At 41.5% G+C, this 19,003-nt stretch overlaps 2 long non-coding RNA genes across 8 annotated transcripts in view; one reads left to right on the top strand and one right to left on the bottom strand.

Moving 5' to 3' along the window:
- LOC100514924 overlaps nucleotides 1–12,012 on the bottom strand; it is a 28,325-nt gene extending 16,313 nt beyond the window's left edge. The window contains exons 1-4 of one of the 3 annotated variants that reach the window (XR_002338896.1): nucleotides 11,998–12,012; nucleotides 9,655–10,272; nucleotides 7,292–7,435; nucleotides 4,719–4,811 (exon numbers count right to left, since the gene is read on the bottom strand). This is a non-coding gene — a long non-coding RNA (uncharacterized LOC100514924). Of the gene's footprint in view, nucleotides 1–4,718; nucleotides 4,812–7,291; nucleotides 7,436–9,341; nucleotides 9,428–9,654; nucleotides 10,273–11,997 lie in introns of those variants that run through there. The other 2 variants (XR_002338897.1, XR_002338898.1) reach the window with 2 other exon arrangements.
- LOC106508107 lies at nucleotides 10,100–18,368 on the top strand. 5 transcript variants are annotated; one of them, XR_001304667.2, is made up of 5 exons: nucleotides 10,100–10,213; nucleotides 11,335–11,391; nucleotides 11,532–11,639; nucleotides 15,965–16,019; nucleotides 16,750–18,368. It is a non-coding gene; the product is annotated as an uncharacterized LOC106508107 (long non-coding RNA). The 5 variants fall into 5 exon arrangements; XR_002338900.1 differs by lacking the exon at nucleotides 10,100–10,213 and having other exon boundaries at nucleotides 10,258–11,391; nucleotides 11,530–11,639; XR_002338902.1 differs by lacking the exons at nucleotides 10,100–10,213; nucleotides 11,335–11,391; nucleotides 11,532–11,639 and adding exons at nucleotides 12,965–13,004; nucleotides 13,360–13,417.

The raw sequence follows: 19,003 nt of genomic DNA, 5'->3' as shown, positions 1-19,003 counted from the left end.
TTGCATTAAAGCCTCTTTTTCTCTACAACAGAACACTGCCTCATATTGGGTCTGTTCTACTGTGTAGCATGGAATGACACCAGGTTCTATCTCCACGTACTCCAAGGCCATTCTCACAGGCAGTATGGACTACCAAAAAGATAAGAATTTCCACTAACAAATGAAATTCACATTTGGAGATAATAAAATTAATACCATATCCCATAAGGATAAACCCAGAAAACCTCAACTTGTTAGTGATATATGCTGGAGGAAAACCAACATCAAATAACAAAAGCCAGTCAAATGAGCGGTACACCACATTGCTGAATTTTGGTTTCCTTACTATCACCCTGGATGTTTTCATTGGTTTGCAAACCATTCTCAAATGTTCCAAGGGAGCCGCTGCTTAAACCAACATGGAGAATGCGGGCCCACAAACCATCACTTTTGACTAATTCAAGCTTTACAACCCAAAGACCCCACAGGCTTGCTTGTTATCATTCAAACCAACAACTGAGGCAAAGGGACCATTTAAAGAGGAATGCCAGAGCTCTATCAGCCACAGATATTTTAATTGTCAAACAACCTGACACTCTGTTAACAGCATACACTGAAATCAGGCCATATTATTTAAACCTATTTGCAAGAGAACCTCACTCATCACCCATCTGGGAAAAACCCTGGAGAGGTAAAAACTCAGATTTGGCCACCTTTAATGGAGACTTTAATTGTGTCAGTTGGGTTCTGGCACTTTGCTTCATGATGACAGTATCACAGATACAAACATCACCTGCTTAACTTAAAAGATCTTTGCAAGCTGAGCTACCAGCATAATGTTGCCTTCAAATTCAACAAATTGTTCAGCATTGTTGTAATGCCAAAGAGTCACAAAATGCTGGGGTCCAGCCCCATCAGCCAGGAGACGACGAACGGGAGGAGGGGCTACTAACTGTGCGGAAAGAATTGGAGCCAACTCCCTCAGCAAATGCTGCAGATGACCCGTTTATTGAAAGGAGAGCATCAGCTTTTATACATTTTACTCTTGCACATGATTATACAAAACAACAATATGTGCTAATTTATTATTCAAAGCACAAAACATGTGCTAATTGATTATTCAAAACTCTTCTTTTAGATTTTAAATGAAGAGTACATAGAAAATACGTGCAAACTGTACTTTTATTCTTAGAAAAATGATTAGCAGGCAGAATAATAGGTATCTAATTTTTGCTTCATGATTTGGCGTAAGGTGATAGACATTCTTGCCTCAAGCTACCTATTGTGCTCTTATAGCAGGCATGAGCAGCCATTAATGGGGAGTAGGGTATTCACACGTGGCTTGCTTTTGAGGTCAGGCTGACCTCAGACCATTAGCAGGTCGTGGGAACATAAACTGTCTTACATAAACCTTGTCTATAATTATATAAATCTCTATTAATTATCAAATCTATATGTCAAAGAATCCTGCCAATTATAAAAATAATAATTTCCACCTGCTGGGTCCCAACAGGTAGCGTTTTTTTGTGGCAAAATATCTCCCCTTATAGTAGCCACAATTGTTGGGCCATGGGCAACACCCAAACCACCTCCTAATCTTTTCCATGGGAACGGACCAAAGTCCACAAATCCCCAGGCTTACGTGGCAGTTCTGCATAACAGGAAAGTTCTTTACACAATGCTCAACTGTTTTCAACCTATTTTGCAAGGGCTAGGTCTGTAAGTAGGTAATGGCCCATACTTGGGTGGAGGCTCAGGAATTTGAGAAGGTTCCCATTTTATGAGCCAAGAATGACTTACAACACACATTAACGTCAGACAGCAAAAAAGTGCAAGAATAGAAGAGGAAATCATTTTTCAGGAATTTTTACTAGACAGGATCAGCTGGGAGATTCTTCGAAACTGCTTTGCAGCTTCAGCTTCTTCAGCATCTGCTGTAGCTTTGCTTACAGTTAGGCCTCACACAAGATCATTCTTCTTAGCTACTTTGTGGCTCCCAGCAACAAAACCAAGACTCACACCAAGTGGTGTCCACTTGAGGACACTCCAATCTCACATTAGACGATATTGCTCCACCCAGGAACTCAACGCTGGAAATGACATCATCCTCTGAGCTAGAGACAACGCTGACCTGGACACTAAAACCTCTGCTCCCGGGATGCCCAAGGCTTCACTCTCCTAAAGGGCTCGTAAACTAGACACAGGACATTTACTGCTTTTCCTCCTTTGACATTAGGGATTCTATTGTGTTTCTTGAGCTTCCAATCTGCTTATCCCATAATCCAAGTAAAAGAAAAAGAGAGTTTTGGTATATATATATAGCCAGTCTCTGCCATTCATGATTTTCCCCCAGTGTGAGTTCTCTGGTGTTTTCTGAGGTGTGATTTCTGACCAAAGGTTTTTCCACATTTGTTACATTCATAGGGTTTCTCTCCTGTATGAGTTCTCTCGTGTATGGCGAGGGCTGACTTTTGGTAGAAAGTTTTCATACACTCCATTTATCCAAAGGGTTTCTCTCCTGGGTGTATTCTCCAATGTCTATTGAGGGTTGACTTCTCACAAAAGGTTTTCTGACATTTGTCATTGAGTGCTGGCCAGTGGCCAAAAGGGCTCTTCCCCAGTGTGGATTATCTCATAAATAGTAAGGCCTGATTTAAGGGAAAAGGATCTGTCACTCATCACATGCACAGTATGAGTTCTCTGATGTTTTATAAGGACTGTTTTGCTAATGAAGGTTTTCTCCAATTCACTACATTTATAGGGTTTCTCTCTTGTGTGTATTTTCCAGATTTTAATGAGAGTAGACTTTTTGCAGAAAGTTTTACCATATAAATCACATTCAAAAGTTTTCCTCTCCTAACTGAATTCTCTGAAGCTGAGTGAGGTGTAATGTCTTTCTAAAATTATTCCCAATTTGATTATAATTACGGTGTTGCTCCTGGAAATCAGCTGTGTGAGGATTCAATTGTGTTCATTTCTCACAAAAGGTATTCCCCCATTTGGTTTTTGGGTTTGTTGTTGTTGGTTTGGGTTTTTTTTCCCTTAAGTTTTTTCTTTGGAATTCTTTTCTTTTTAATGAGGAAATATTTGGTCAAAATATTCACTTACTCTCTAGATGTAGCTTTCAGCTGAGAGCTTGTTATCTATCATTTGTTTTCCATTTATTTTCTCTACTGTTTTTCTTACAATTGTGGGTAACTTGTGCTAGACCTCTGTTGATCACTCAGCTTTGAAGATGGCATGATTTTCCTCAATCAGCTGCTTAAAGGATATGGGAGAGGGCTACTGACTGTTACCTAAACAAGAATACCGCTTAGGGACAAGGACTTTACACCTATGTTTGTTTAGTTTTTACTTCTCCCTGGGGAACAGCTATAGGCACCTGTGGGTTTTTCAAAGGCTTAATCACTTCACACTAAGCAAGGGAGCATTCTGCAAATTCCAAACTTAATACTACATCCTTGGCTTCTCAAAATCCTAACAGATTCAGGAAACTCTAGTTATCACTTTGTGTAATAACTCCCTGCAGGTCTGAAGGGTTTAGGTTCTGCAACCCAGTCTACGCCCATCATCTTTGAAAAACTGTTTTCCGGTTTCTTCAGCAATCAACTAACTGGGCCTTTTCATCTCAATTCATGGTATGAGTGACTTGATAGTTCACTGCTTCTAAAGATGTTAACTTTACTGTACTCTACAAGTGCAGCTTCCCCCAGGTATACAGAAACTGGAGTCCCAGGTATGTTTCTTTCTTTCCCTCTTCCCTTCTTTCTTTCTTTTTTTTGAACCATGATCTTCACAAGAGAAAGTAAAACTGCTAATTTCAAATTCCACTCCCAAAGTATGAGCTCCTCCACCCTGAAACTCTTGGTTTCACTGGCCTTGGAGCCATAATCTTTATTCTCCCATGTCACAGACCACCACTGTCCATGGCAAACAATCTGCTAGGTCTTTCTCAGCCTCATGATTTCTAATGCCAAGATTCTCACCCAAGGACTGAAATTCGACCCCCTCTCTCATGTTCTTAATGGGTCCCTAGGCGCTTTTAACTTAATGATTTCCTAGTCTGCATCTCCACTAGTGATATCCACCCTCTACTCCAGATTTTAAATGCCCCTGTATGTTACAATCATCTCAGACTTGAACTCTACCAATGTAAACTTAACAACCTCCCATAAATGTGCCTTCTGAGCACCCTCTGAAAACACTACACTCTATTTTTCTCTCTTTCTGGTTCAACATTTTTGTGGCTTGGATTTCACTGTTAAACATGTATATTTCATTTTTCTCTTTCAATAAAATAAAAACTGTATAAAAAGGACACTTCTTAGATTACTGCTACTATCCACACATCTATAAAAATTACCAGTGCCTAAAACTTCCCAATTAACATGTTAAAAGAATACATGAATGCATGACCAAATGCCCAAAAGAAAATAATCTGTGAGAATGGAGAAAAAGGAAGCCTACTGAGAATCCAGAGAAAGTGACTAACCAAGAAAAAATTCCAAGAGGAGGCAGGTAGGCCTTGGATTTTTGTAAAGTCTGAGAAAATATTCAAGAATTAACAGACAGGGGGACGTTTACATGTGACAGCCACATTTAGAGACTGACTAATGCATAAGTATGATATATGCAGAATAACTGTCCTAAAGTCTGAACTTGCGGAAACCACCGGTGACAGCGGTTCAGCACAGCCAACATCTGCTGTGTTCTCCTCTGTCCAGCATGCACTGACTGACCTGGGAAACTCTGGTTTGGGGGTTCTTTTACAGTCCATGGCTCTGCTCCTTGTTCCAACTTGACGATCACCTCAGGTTTGGTAAAGCAAAGTCCTGTTGATGAGAAATAATGTAAGAATTTTTTTGTCAAGCTGGAGTTCCCATCGTGGCACAGTGGGAAAGAATCCAACTAGGAACTATGAGGTTGTGGGTTCGACCCCTGGCCTTGCTCAGTGGGTTAAGGATCTGGCATTGACGCGAGCAGTGGTGTAGGTTGCAGACGTGGCTCGGATCTGGTGTTGCTGTGGCTCTGACGTAGGCCAACAGCTACAGCTTCGATTAGACCCCTAGCCTGGAAACCTCCATGTGCTGCAGGTGTGGCCCTCAAAAGACAAAAATAAGAATTTTGTCAAGCTGCTTAAGTATCATGGCCTTTGAAGTACGCCAACAGCACAGCTTCGAGAGTTGCTAACATGAACCTCTGATTACGGGGGGGAAATGACATTCTTCTTAGCCCACAATTTTAAACATAGGTAGCATTTCACTTCACAAGCAAATGTACATTTACCAGTGAAGAAAAAAGTGCCTGCACCTGGCAGTTACTAGGGTAGTTTTACTCAACTGGTGACACCAGGCTACTGGAGATATCCAGCATCACATCCCCATATAGGGCCCTTGGAGCATCATCCAGGTCCCACCACTCCTCCCAAGTGAAGTTCACAGCCACATCCTCAAATGACACCAACTCCTGTCTGTAATGGCACATTTCTTCTCAACTCAAGGCATCAGCCTGTCTCAGAAGAGTAAGAAATCTGGGAATTATTCTTTCCTGTGTGTTTTATCTTAAAGCAGGATACACTATTTTTTGTCCTCCATATTGTGGGATAAGGAGAAATCACAATAGAAATATCCCACATCTGTGTTAATTCATTATTTCCTAAAAGTACTATTATAGTTTCCCTTACAAGAAATCTGGAACTATCCTTGTTGCTAGGGTTAAAAGGGTGGATAGCATTCTGCTCCTCAAAGAAGCATACAATCTGGTATGGAGACATAAGTATAAACATTTTACCTAGAATAACAACTAACAGAATACTGTTCTAATGAAAAAAATGCATCATAAAGTCTCCTTAGGTCAATAAACTAACAGAATACTGTTCTAATGAAAAAATACATTCAGTCTATAGCACTGAATTTGGCTGGACAGAAATATAACCTACCTCATGTTTATTCTTGCTTAATTTTCAACATGAACTTTTATTTATTTATTTATTTATTTTTGTTGTTGTTGTTGTTGCTATTTCTTGGGCCGCTCCCACGGCATATGGAGGTTCCCAGGCTAGGGGTTGAATCGGAGCTGTAGCCACCGGCCCACGCCAGAGCCACAGCAACGCAGGATCCGAGCCGCGTCTGCAACCTACACCACAGCTCACGGCAACGCCGGATTGTTAACCCACTGAGCAAGGGCAGGGACCGAACCCGCAACCTCATGGTTCCTAGTCGGATTCGTTAACCACTGCGCCACAACGGGAACTCCCCAACATGAACTTTTAAATCAGCTTGTGGGGTAGGTCCCAGCTGCGGCACAGATCCCATGTTGCTGTGGTTGTGGTGTAGCCTGGCAGATATAGCTCTGATTTGACCCCTAGACTGCGAACCTCAATACGCCACAGGTACGGCCCTACAATGCAAAAAATAAATAAATAAATAAAGATACAACCTTAAAGTATCCTCTAAAACACAAGCCAAAAAATAAGCTTATAGGTCACCCCAATACAGGTAGTGTAGGTTGGTATACATTCCACCCTCCAAAAGTATTTCCCTACAGTAGATAAGCTGCTCACATTTTACTAACATTTTGTTTTAAATAGGCATCTCCTATGGAAATGTAGCATGACACTGCTACTAACTATAAGTGTAAATACTTCATACCACAAACTATAAATATAAGTTATGTATCATCATTCCTGTAGTACCTACAAATCCGTAACAGTGGGGAAAAAAGATGGTATTTAATAATACAATAAAAATATCGTTATCAAAAAAACGTATAACCTTGAATAGCCTGCCAAACAATCTGCATATATGGACTAGTTGAGAGAAATGTACAGAAAGGTATTTAAAGGACCTGCAGTTGATTCAACCCTCCAGACAGTCCAAGTTTTATCCAGGCATCCGGTAGGGCATTCTAAAATCTGTCTGGGTCCACACTATTTAACGAACCCCAGAATAATCTTATGAAGCAAGTTCTGATGCAGCACTGCAGAATTCATGAAGTGTTTACTTCCAGGCTGGCAATGAAACACTGTCTACTCCATCATCTATGTGACCAATAAAGAAACTGTTTCAGATTTCTGTGCCTGCAACTACTTGTGTTCCAAAAAGAAGTAGCATGCTTTCTTCTAAGAGTCTATTCTGATCAGGGAACAGCTGCATCTGTGTTTATGCCATGACACTTAACTTGATTCATGTTACCTGCCTTCATTTTATTTACATATATTTCCCTGAGGCTGAACTTCCATTTCAGTTTAAGGTCCCTCATCAAGTTCATATAGCAAAATATAAAACAAGTTGAGGGAAAAAACCCAACTCACCAGAGATGTATTCATTTCCCGCTGCTCCTAGAAATACATAAAGGATCCTGGAAATAGAGCTGGGAGAGAAGGAGACTGGTACAGCATCATGAAAGACCTGGGTGACTTGCTCCTAGATTCTGCTGTCCACACCTCTGACATTAGCTAGAAAAGACAAAAGGAAGGGGAGGGAGGGAAAGAAAGCTTTCTGAGAGATAACAATATTGTACACCTTGAGAAGGAACACCCGAGGGTCTAGGAATTTGTAGAATGAAGATAATTAGTCCTCAACAAAAGCATGTTTCCTACTGATTTATCAAGAGTTAATGGTAAAAATCAATTAAAATTTCTAAAGATGTTTACTTAACTAATGGTTGTTTATTTAAACAACAGTTGCTTCTCTGTATTTACTGCCCCATGAAGTTACCTGCAACAATGATGTGGCTTTTGCTTCTTAACATGCTAAAAGGATGTATGTTGCAAACAAAGGATGAAAAGTACTTTTCCACTAGAGCTTGGCTTCTGGGAACACTGTCACCTTGTAAAGAAACCTGGAGCTAGCCAGTTAGGGACACATGGTTTATAGCCAACAGCCAGCACAAACCAAGGAAAAAGTAAATGAAGTCACCTTAAACCAAAGAGCCTCAGTCAGGACACCAGATGACTACAGCCCCATTTGTGATCCAGACAACACTAGCATAGGAACCGACCAACTAAACCTGGACCAAAATACTGAACCATAGAACTTTCAGCAAATATGTTAATAATTTTTCATTTTTTTAAGCCAGTAAACTTGGGTTGGTTCATTACAGAGCAAATACTAAATGACACATCTACACTCCAAAACTCAATGTTTTTTGACAAAATTACATAAGGAAGAAAGGCTTACATGTTGAAAACAATCAACAGAACTTTACAACCACATGTAGAACTTTTGAAAAGCAGAACAAATGTCACCTAGATGGACCTCAGTGAAGCTGCTAGAACTAAGAGATCATGCATATTGCACAAACCAATTGTGTGCAGATCATGAGTCTTAATGACTCATGATCTTAATGAGTCTTAATGAGTCTTAATGAGGACATGTGCTGTGTTTTATTTACATTTTAAAAAATCAGTTTGTAACCAAAAAGTAAAGTGTGATTCCCTCTAATTTTCCTATTTTAAACAGTGGAAAATAGGCTTCTTTTATTGTGCTGTAAAATTTATAATTATTAAAACAGATTTCTGATGTTAAGTGAGAAACCTGTATTATTAGCCCCTGCAGCTCACACCGTCCACAGACACAATTAGGGAAAATAGGATAGGCATGTTTAAGGCAAGGTCTTCTAAAAACTGTTTGTTCTAACTTCACTGCATTTCTCAAAAACGATGTCAAAAATAAATGTGTGTTTTAGCTTAATGATGGCAGAGTGGATAATATTATCTTAAAGTCAGGATACCTGATATATACAAAAAATCATGTGAGCCTGGCGAATCACTCCGGTCCTCAAATCCTTTCTCTTTAACTTACCCTCACTCCACCCCCAATCTTTATTATAAGGCAGAAATACCCTGACAACCCTTCCTGAACTACCAAGAAGAAGCAGCAGGAAGAGGAAGCAACAACATACCTCTAGATATCAAATTTAATGATACAATAGGTTTTGAGAGAGTTCAGATAACAGAAACAATGAGAGGAGAACGAAGGAATGGGAATATTTAAGGAGCACTCTCAGCTGTGCCAGGTTACCCTGGCGCCCACCCACCCCCAGACCGCACCCTGAGATCCCCTCCAATAGGTTACATTTCCTAAGGCCTTTGCCCACCCCTCTCAGCCCGGCTGAGGTCTCTTCCTGGAAGCTGGGCCAAGCCCTCCAATACCACCCAATCTTTCACAACTTCTGGAGGTAGTAGCATCACCCAGATCTCGTTCACTATGGACAGAAGCATCAGTCACTGCCTCGCTTCGTAAAGCTAGGATCGTCTCCTTTCTTTGACTCTTCTGGGTCTGCCCTGAAGCACTAGTGAGAGCGTTCAGGTCACAGCGGTTGTCTTTCAGGTAGGACTGTTCATGCTTCACAATAGCTACCTTGTTCCAAAGACACGGGTCGGCCATCCAGAGCCCAACGACCCCTCCCGGCATCCACGGTCTCCGGAAACTAGGTCTGGTATAAACTGTAAACAAAACCAGGAGTGCTCAGCAGGCTACGCAGCGCCTGAGGGGCCCTGACACCTCGCCTGCGGAAGAGGCTCCAAGAGACCCCACAAGTACAACTGCCACATGGTAAGACTCCGTTTGCCTGCCCCTCACAACGACTTCTCCGGGAACAGTGGGCATCTCGCTAGTCCTTAAAGCGCTCGCATCACAAATGAACAAACTCAGGGTCAGAGGTTAAACATACCGTAGGGAAGCTTCCTCCCGCGCCGGCTCGGGTGGTCTTCAGACCCACCCTGGCCCCGCTGTCACCCTGGACTGCACTCCCACGTCGCGAAGCCTCAGGAGGCGGGCGCCGGGCCGTCAGCAGCTGACCTTTTTCTGACTGAACACCTCAGGCGGAGCTGCAGCCGGCCCTTCCCAGCCCCGGACCCGCCTAGGCCGCGGCTCCCACCTGCGCGTCAGGTCCACTGCTCACCCACCGATCTCTCACTCCACGGGCTGGAGCAGCGCCCTGCGTCCCCGCGATGGGCGCCCTTCCATCTGCTCACCCACCCTCGCGGGACACCTGATCCACCCCCGGGGCAGCGGCAGGGGCGTAGCGGGGCCCGGAAGTCCCGGACGGGGTGGGCGGAGCCGCACACGCGCAGAAGCAACCCAGAAGACTCCCTCCCAGAGTGCCCTGCGGCACTTGCGTGGCGAGAGCGCTTTCCCTTAGAGCGTCTCCTTTCGCTGGTAGTGGTCGAGGCTGTGTTATCAGCCGGGAGTGGGTGTTGTTGCTCTTAAACCAGGATGTGATGGATGAGGTAGTGTCTCGTGCAACCACATGCAATTCTGGTTCTTTATTAAGGGTTAGTTTGACAAGCTGAAAGAGATGTTGTGGGGCAAATAGGGAAATTATTACTTGGGCCGTGCATTCGATGGTAATATGTTAGTTTTTATTTCCTATTGCAGTTATGGAAACCACGTCCCCCCCCCCGCCCCTTTTAACAATTGCATACTCTAGCACGGATCGTGAGACAGCACGTTTGTCTTTTATTAAACTATTTAAACCAATATTGGAACTGTTTTGACTTTGTTAAATTAACATTTCTAATGTATATCCTCGGTGTGTGCAATGGTGAACTATTGTCAACAAAGTACGCAAGGAAACGTGAAATAGAAAAAGTTATTACAGGCACGTCTTAGAGGAACTCTTCGCATGCCTCAAGGTGCCACAACAGGAGGTCAAGGCAAAGTGCATGCAGAGAGTGTGGCAGGGCCTGGAGCACATGCCGTTATCATAGTCAGTCCTTAAAGTGCTTTAGATATAGGGACTAAGGCTGGATTGGTCAATTCAGACCACAGAAAGTGGGGTTTTGGTATCTCTGCAGGAGGTACTCAAGGAGCGCTCAAGGGAAAGATCTGGAAAGGAGGGGAGCTGTTGCTCACAAGGGCTGCTGAGAAAGTCCTATCAAGAACCTGCATTTGTCGGAGTTGTCTTGGCGCAGTGGAAATGAATCCAACTAGGAACCATGAGGTTGCATGTTCGGTCCCTGGCCTTGCTCACTGGGTAAAGGATCTGGCTTTGCCTTGTGAGCTGTGGTGTAGGTCGCAGACACGGCTCAGATCCTGTGTTGCTGTGGCTGTTGCAGAGGCCAGCAGCTGTAGTTCCAATTGGACCCATAGCTTGGGAACTTCCACATGCCACGGGTGCGGCCCTTAAAAAAGCAAAAAAAAAAACAAAAACAAAAAAACCCCTACATTTGTTTGTGACTCTGCAGACTATTCTCCAGGTTATGTGCTTGCAGGAAGGGCTAGTGTCAGTTCTAAGTTCTAGCAGGCCCCTTGGCAACAATTATATGGAGTCGTTTAAATTCTTTGACAGTGATTCTCTTTGTACCCATTAAAAATATGCTAGTTCTTATCCATTAAATTTCTAAATCAGTAGGTGATCGTTCACTGTTGGAAAACCTGCTCTAGTTTATATACAAGAATAAAATAGGTAAGTCATTGGGTGCGTGCATGCCCAAATTGTGAAAATTTATACTTTGTACAGTGTCTGGTAATGACTTGTCTAGAAATTCCAAAACTTTAATCGTTCATAAATCTCCTTATATATTTGCTTATTTATTTTTCTGAGAGGTGGGGTCTTCCCTGGTTTCTGCCACACTGAGCAGGGAGGTCGACACAGGTTTCTCAGAACTCCTGCTGCCACTGCTGCACCTCTACAAACTGGAATAGACCTGGCTGGTATGACTGGGTTTATGCAAGCTCCATTGGGAGGGGTAGGGATTAACTATGTAGTCCACGACCTATCTAACCTGGTTTTCCCTTTTTCTAAAGTATGACATACTGTATTGAAAGTCATGTACTTTTTTCTCATCCTGCAGTTGCCCCTCAATAACCACATTATTACATCTGGGGACTTCAGCCTTTACCTCCTCATTTCTTGCTTCTCTCAGACTCTGGGATCCTTAGTCGTCCTTCCCAGTCCCCTGGATCTAATGCTCCTCTCTTTAACATCTATTGGCATGCTAGTTGGAGATACTTTACATACAGAATGCTTGACAGGAATTTGGGGATGGGGAAATCAATACCTGATACTCACCCCTTGAGGGTATGGAATGTCATTTCCTCTCTCCGTAGCCTCAGTTATCTTAGCCATAAAAACAGAGACAATAATGCACATTTGAATATGTTATCCTCATTCTGAGCCTGCCTCTGACATCATACAGACCAAAAAATGCCACTCCTTTCCTCCAAGGATGAATCTGAAGTCCTCAGAGCCAAGAAGAGGAGATAAGGGTTAATACCTAGGCACTTTCACATCTGACCATGGAGACAACTGTGCCCTGCACAGATAGGTCTCAGGGTTATATTCTGTGAAGACAATGAACTTGCTGGGGTTGAGCTAGAATGATACTACAGAGTAGTGAGATCCTTTCCTGGAAATTGTCTCTTTGCTGTTTTTCAGTTGGCTTGGGGTCTGTTTACCTCTCCCAGCATGAACTGTTCATACTTTTCTAAGGAGGAAGCTCCTGAGTCCCTTGCATATCCATATGAATTTTAGGATTGGCTTATCAATTTATGCAATAAAGACTACTAGGATTTTGACAAGGATTGAGATTAAATCTATAGATCAATTTGAGGAGTATAACAATACAAAGCTTTTTTGGTATTTTTTATATTAAATTGTATTCAGATATTGATAATTCATCAGCAAAATTCTGGACCTGGGTTTTTTCTCGGTATTTTTTTTTTTTAACTAATTCAGTCTCCTCACTTTTTATAGCTATATTCAAATTAATTTTTTCTTGAGTCATCCCTGGTAGTTTAGGTGTTTCTAGGGATTTATCCATGTCATCTACATTATATAGTTTTTTGGCATACAAATGTTCATATAATTCCTCTAAAACTGTTCAATTTGTGGTAATGTCACATCTGTCATTTTAGATTTTAGCAATTTGAGTCTTCTCTCTTTTTCTCTTGCTCAGTCTACCTAATATTTATTAATTTTCTTTGTCTTTTGAAAGAGCTTGATACTGGGGAGCTCCTATTGTGGTACAGCAGAAAAGAATCTGACTAGGAACCATGAGGTTGCGGGTTCGATCCCTGGTAAGGATCTGGCATTGCCAGGAGCTATGGTGTAGGTTGCAGGTGCGGCTCGGATTTTGTGTGGCTGTGGTGTAGGCCGGCAGCTGTAGCTCCAATTAGACCCCTAGCCTGGGAACCTCCATACCTTCATATGCTGGGAGCATGGCCCTAAAAACCAAAAAAAAAAAAAGGACTTGCTTTTGGTTTCATTGGTTTTTCTCAACTGTTTTTGTATTCTCTATTTCACTTATTTCTGCTCTAATTTTTATTTCCTTTCTCTACTTGTTTTAGATTCAGTTTTTTTCTACCTTTTTCAAGAATCTTGAGGAGTCTTAAGATTTGTTTATTTATTTAAAAACTTTCTCTGATCATATAGGCATTTATTGGTATAAATTGCCCTCTAAGCCTGCGTTAGCTGCCTCACGTGAGTTTTGGTAAGTCGTGACTTCAGTTTTAACCATTTTAATTATGTTTCTAACCTCCCTTTTGATTTTTTCTTTCGCCAATGGTAATTTTGGAGGTTGTTCATTTCCAATATTTGAGTTTCTCTGATTTCTTTATGTTTTCAATTATGAAGTTCACTCCATTGTGACTGGAGTACATATTTTCTGTTATTTCAGTTCTTTTTCATGTACTCTAGATTGCCTTACGGCATGTAGTCTTTCTTGAAGAATGTTTATGGGAAGCTGAGAAGAATGTATATTGTATATTTTACTCTTGTGTAGAGTGTTCCACATGTTTGTTGGTTTATGCTCTTGTTCGAGTCTTCTATTTCCCCTTTTGCCTAGCTCTGCCTATTATTGAAATAGGTTATTGAAGTCTCCAAAACTTATTATTGAATTGTCTATTTCTTCCTTCATTTCTGTCAGTTTTTGCTGCATGAAATTTGGTGTTCTGTCATTAGGTGCATCTGTATTTATAATTGTTATGTCTTTCTGATGGGTCGACTCTTTTACCACTATAAAATGTCTTTTTGTTTTAAAGTCTCTTTTGCCTGAAATTAGTATAACAAGTATAGCATTCTTGGGGGGGGGGTTTGAGTTATATTTCCTTTTCCATCCTACTTTTCATTCATTTTTATCTTGGAATATAAAATGAAACTCCTGGGAGCTGCTACTGTGCTACAGTGGGTTAACAATCCAACATTGTCTCTGTGGCAGTTTGCGTTCAACCCCTAGCCCAGCATAGTGGGTTAAGGATCCAGTGTTGCTGCAGCTGTGGCATAGGTCGCAGCTGTGGCTCAGATTCAGTCCCTGGCCCAGGAATTTCCATATGCCTCAGATGTGGTTGAAAAAGAGAAAAAAGTGTGACTCCCATATGCAATATAGACTTAGATCTTTTTTTTTAAATCTGGTCTGACCGTCTCTGTAATTAGATTGTTAAATCCATCCACATTTACTGTTATTATTGGTATCCTTGGATTTAGGTCTACAGTTCTTTGTTTTCTATGTTCTTTTTCTTTTTTTTGGTTTCTCCATTTCTTTTACTGTTTTCTTTTGCAAAAAAAAAAGCAGTGAATGTTTTCTAATGTGGCGCTTAAATTCCTTAATAACTTTTCTATCATATGCTTTTTCTTTGTGACTGCCCTTTGGCTTATCACATACATCTCAACTTATAGAATCAGATTCCAGTTTATACTAACTTAATTGCAGCTAGATATAAAAATGTTACTTTTATAAAGCTCTATGCTCTCTTCACCTTTTTTGAGGTATTATTGTTATATGTTACATCTATAAATACTAAAAACTAGACCAAATATGACATCATATAATTTTATGTCTTCTAAAGAAGTTGAGAGAAGAAAGAGCAAAGATATATTTATAGATTTTGTAAATTAATGGGGCTCTGCAATCATTCTAGAAGATCTGAGTTACCATCTGGAGGCATTTTCTTATTGCTGCACATCTTTTCTCCCACTTACCTCCTTTGTACAGTTATAGGAAAATATCTGCATGTACTGCAGACCCAACAATACATTATATACACACTCCCTTATACAGTGCTTTCTAAATCAGTCGAGTGAAGAAAGTAGAAAAAATGCATTTGTACTCTTTTATAGTTAACCTAATAACCTTTCCTGATGACCTTTGTTGTTGTTTTTACATTCAGATTAATTCCTGGGGTTGCTTACTTTCATCTTGAATAACTTCTTTTAATATTTCTTGTAAAGCAGGTATGCTAGCAATAAATTTCTTCAGTCCTTGTTCAACTTCAACTTTTTAAAAATAACTTCGATGGCTATAAAATTCTTAATTCATAGTGTTTTTTGGGAGTTCCCATCATGGCTCAGTGGTAACAAACCTGAGTAGTATCCATGGGGATGTGGTTCAATCCCTGTCCCCACTCAGTGGGTTAAGGAACTGACATTGCTATGAGCTCGGATCCTGCATGGCTATGGCTGTATCGTAGGCCAACAGCTGTAGATCCTATTCAGCCCTTACCCTGAGAACTTCCATATGCTGTGGGTACAGCCCTAAAAAGCAAAAAATAAAAAATAAAAATTAGGAGTTATGTCGTGGCTCAGTGGAAATGAATCTGACTAGCATTCTTGAGGACATGGGTTCAATCCCTGGCCTTGCTCAGTGGGTTAAGGATCTGGCATTGCTGTGAGCTATGGTGTGGGTTGCAGATGCAACTCGGATCCAGCATTGCTGTGGCTGTGGTGTAGGCCAGTGCTATGGCTCCAAATTGACCACTAGCCTGGAAACCTCCATATGCTGTAGGTGCGGCCCTAAAAAGACAATCAATCAATCAGTCAATCAATAAAAATAAAAAACAGTGAGTTTTTTCTCTAGGTACTTTGAATATGCTATCTCAGTTCTTTCTGACCTCTCGTTTCTTCTGAGGAGTTAGTTATTAATCTTATTGGGGTTCTTTAAAGTGATAAAAAAGACTCTCTTCTAAGTAAAAGCATTCTTTTTTCTATCTTCCTCCTTCTAAGATTTCTACTTTGCCTCACCTTTCTGCATTTTTACTTCAAGGTGTCTGCGGATCCCTTTCTGTTTACCCTACTTGCAGTTCACTGGGTTCCTGGATGTGAGTAAATGCTTCTTTACTTGCTGTATCCTTGGAACTAATTACACAGACTTTAAACAGCTGCTTTTGTTTGTGTTTTGTTTTATAATTTTCATAGTTTGGCTAGGGAGCGGGTCAGTGGAATTCTTCACACTACTGTACTGGAAGTTCCTCCAAGACCTATGCAATTTTCAAGCCTGAATGCTCAGTGACTTGTGAAATTTGATTTGCCACAGAGTAATTACATATCGGTTGCCAACAAAATTAAATTCATATATTATTAGTATCATATGAGTCACATCATTATTTGTGTGCATTAAAGGCTTTACAGATGCTATGATGATCTGAGTTAGTGTACTTTTTAAAAAAATTAAGTTCTGTGAGTCAGCCATATGTTTAAGTAACTGAAATTACTGCAAATGATGAAAAATATACCTAACAATAATTTAGTAGAATTTTTTTATTACAGAAGTCCATCAAGCAGTTGAAGCAACCACCATGACACAATATGTAATTTAGTAGATAAAGCAGAGAAAATTAAAACTGAATTTTGCTATAGTATTTATAGATAGGTGACTATAGTATTTATAGATACAATGTCATATTGTCCCAAGTGTGAGCTTTAAGAGACATTGATGTGATGTTTACAAGATCTTTCATAGGATAATGAATATCAATAACAGCCTTGGGACCAGTTGAGGGAACAGGAACTGACTTTTGATACTAACCATTCTACTATGTTCTATTTTAGATTTTGCTGCCAGCCACTACCTTGAAATTTTAAAAAGAGAGGGGACTTCACATGGGGTCCGAATGTCTCTGAACACTGCTAAGAACAAACTACAAACTACAGCAGACCCTTGGTGCCCCTGGACATCCCTCAGCTCAGTTAAAGCTGTGGAGGACGGCTGCTCTCATGTGCACAGAGCCTCAGCCTAAGTCCCCACCTTGTCTCTCATTATTCAGCTTTGGGAATTTTTCTAAGGGTAAAGGAGCTCACTGACCCCATTTACAGGGAGTTCAGGGGATTACTGGCTGATTGTCAAGCCACAGATAAAGGTCACAGCTTCCTGTGCCTCAGTGGTCAGTTGAGATTCACATGACCCAGCCCCTTACAGAGTACCCAATGGGATAGATGTCAGCTTGTTCACCGCTGTCACCAGCTCAGCAGCACACACTTTAGTGGCTTCTCCTCCTCTCTTGTATCCTTTTTCCCACTCCCTCATTCTTGCTTTTTGAAATCATTTCCCAAATAACTACTTGCACAAGCTTGTGTCTCGTCTGTGTTTGGGAAGAATACAAAATGAAGACAACAGGAAAAACAAGCAAGACAACACTACCCCTGCTCTGATCAAGTCAAAGTCAAGTATAAGGGCTCCAGCCAAAAACTAACATCTACCTTAACCCCTCAACCAGAATTAAGGAGTTGGCAGGTCCCCAAACTAGCAATACTAACACAATCACCCAGCAGAATCAGTATCACCACCAGGAGAGTCAGTAGTACTTATGTTGTATTTTCCAGAAGATCTGATTGGTCCATTGATAGCTACCACTTATGCTTGATGGAAACTGAATCAGATACAGGATTTTAGCTGCAAGGGAGTCTGATTTCCTATTGCTGCTGTAAGAAATTACCGTTAACTCAATAGCTTAAAAGAACAAAAGTGTATTCTCTCACTTGAGGAGGACAGAAGTCCAAGATCAGTGTCAAAGTATTGATGGGTCTTTCTTCCCTCCAGAAACCTTAGGGGATAATCTGTTCCTGGCCTTTTCCTGCCTCTGGTCGCTCTGGCATTCCTTGGCTTGTGGTAACATCACTCCATCCCCTGCCTTCTGGACACATGGCCATGTCTTCTGTGGATTAATGGAGCCCCAAGAAGTAAGAAGGCAGACAAGCCCCTCACACAGATGATGAGAGTCCCAGTAGGAAGCCGCCCTCACCCTCAGAGGGTCTGAGCCCTGACACAGGTGATGGCACATCCTTCAGCGACCATATACCCATGCAGTGTTTGCCAGGAATCGAAGAAATTCTCACATACTGAAGTATGGGGAAGCCATTCTGGCTTATACATGGTTTGGTCTGAACTAGAGCAACCTGCCATACACACATAATACTTAAGCAAAAGAATGCATTACCCAGAACTAAAGAATGTCCACTCTAAATACAGGGATAAATGCCTCCCTTCCTTTGATATCCATGCTGGTACCCCTTTGATGATAAGACTTCCTTCCCAGATGCCAAGGACATGCTGACTTGTATATGTGCTCATCTGTCTTTTGAAAGCTTGAAGGAATGTATCCATCATGTTTGTACTCAGCATGTTTGGTGTATATTCTTTGTTGTGACAATATATAAAACCATGTTGCAAACCATGCTTCTCTGCAGTAGTTTCTCGGAGGTACTGAGATGTCTGGACAAACCCATGGTCCTTAGTTTGGCTCCAATAAAATTATCTTCTATTCCAGATTGTTTATCAGTTATTTGCAAAACATCAGGTTTGGGGGAAAGGTAGTTCTGTGCACAGAAACACTGAGGAGCCTCTTCAAGGGAAGAATGAAGGAGAGGAAGTGGCCATGGGGCTGCACACTCGAGCAGGTGGGGGCAAATTCCTGAGAGGGACAGAGGCAGGAGAAGACTGGGGTGCAAGACCTTCTTTTTTAAAAATTAATTTATTTAAGACCTTCTAACCCTGAACTCAGAGGGGATAAGAGAAGGCAGAACCCTCAGTTTTGCCAGGTCCCAGCTGAGGGAGGTGGAGAGAGCTGAGTCTAAGCAGAAGGAGCCCATCCCAGACAGAGCATAAGTATAGACAGAATAGGATGGAGAGAGCCAAATCCAAATGGAGAGATGAGAGGAGCAGAGAGCTGTGCTCAGATGGAGAGAGGCAGAGAGAGCTGAGCCTGGACGGGAAGGGGCAGAAAAAGGGAGCGAGGTCCAGACAGAGGAATCCAGTCTGAGCACGGCCGGGCCCGAGGGATCAAGCATTGCGAGGGCGGGTCCTGTG

This window comes from Sus scrofa, chromosome 14 (assembly GCF_000003025.6).
Source record: "Sus scrofa isolate TJ Tabasco breed Duroc chromosome 14, Sscrofa11.1, whole genome shotgun sequence".
NCBI lineage: Eukaryota > Metazoa > Chordata > Mammalia > Artiodactyla > Suidae > Sus > Sus scrofa.
Note: the sequence above shows the minus strand (reverse complement) of the source record. Positions and strands in the feature narration are given on the sequence as shown.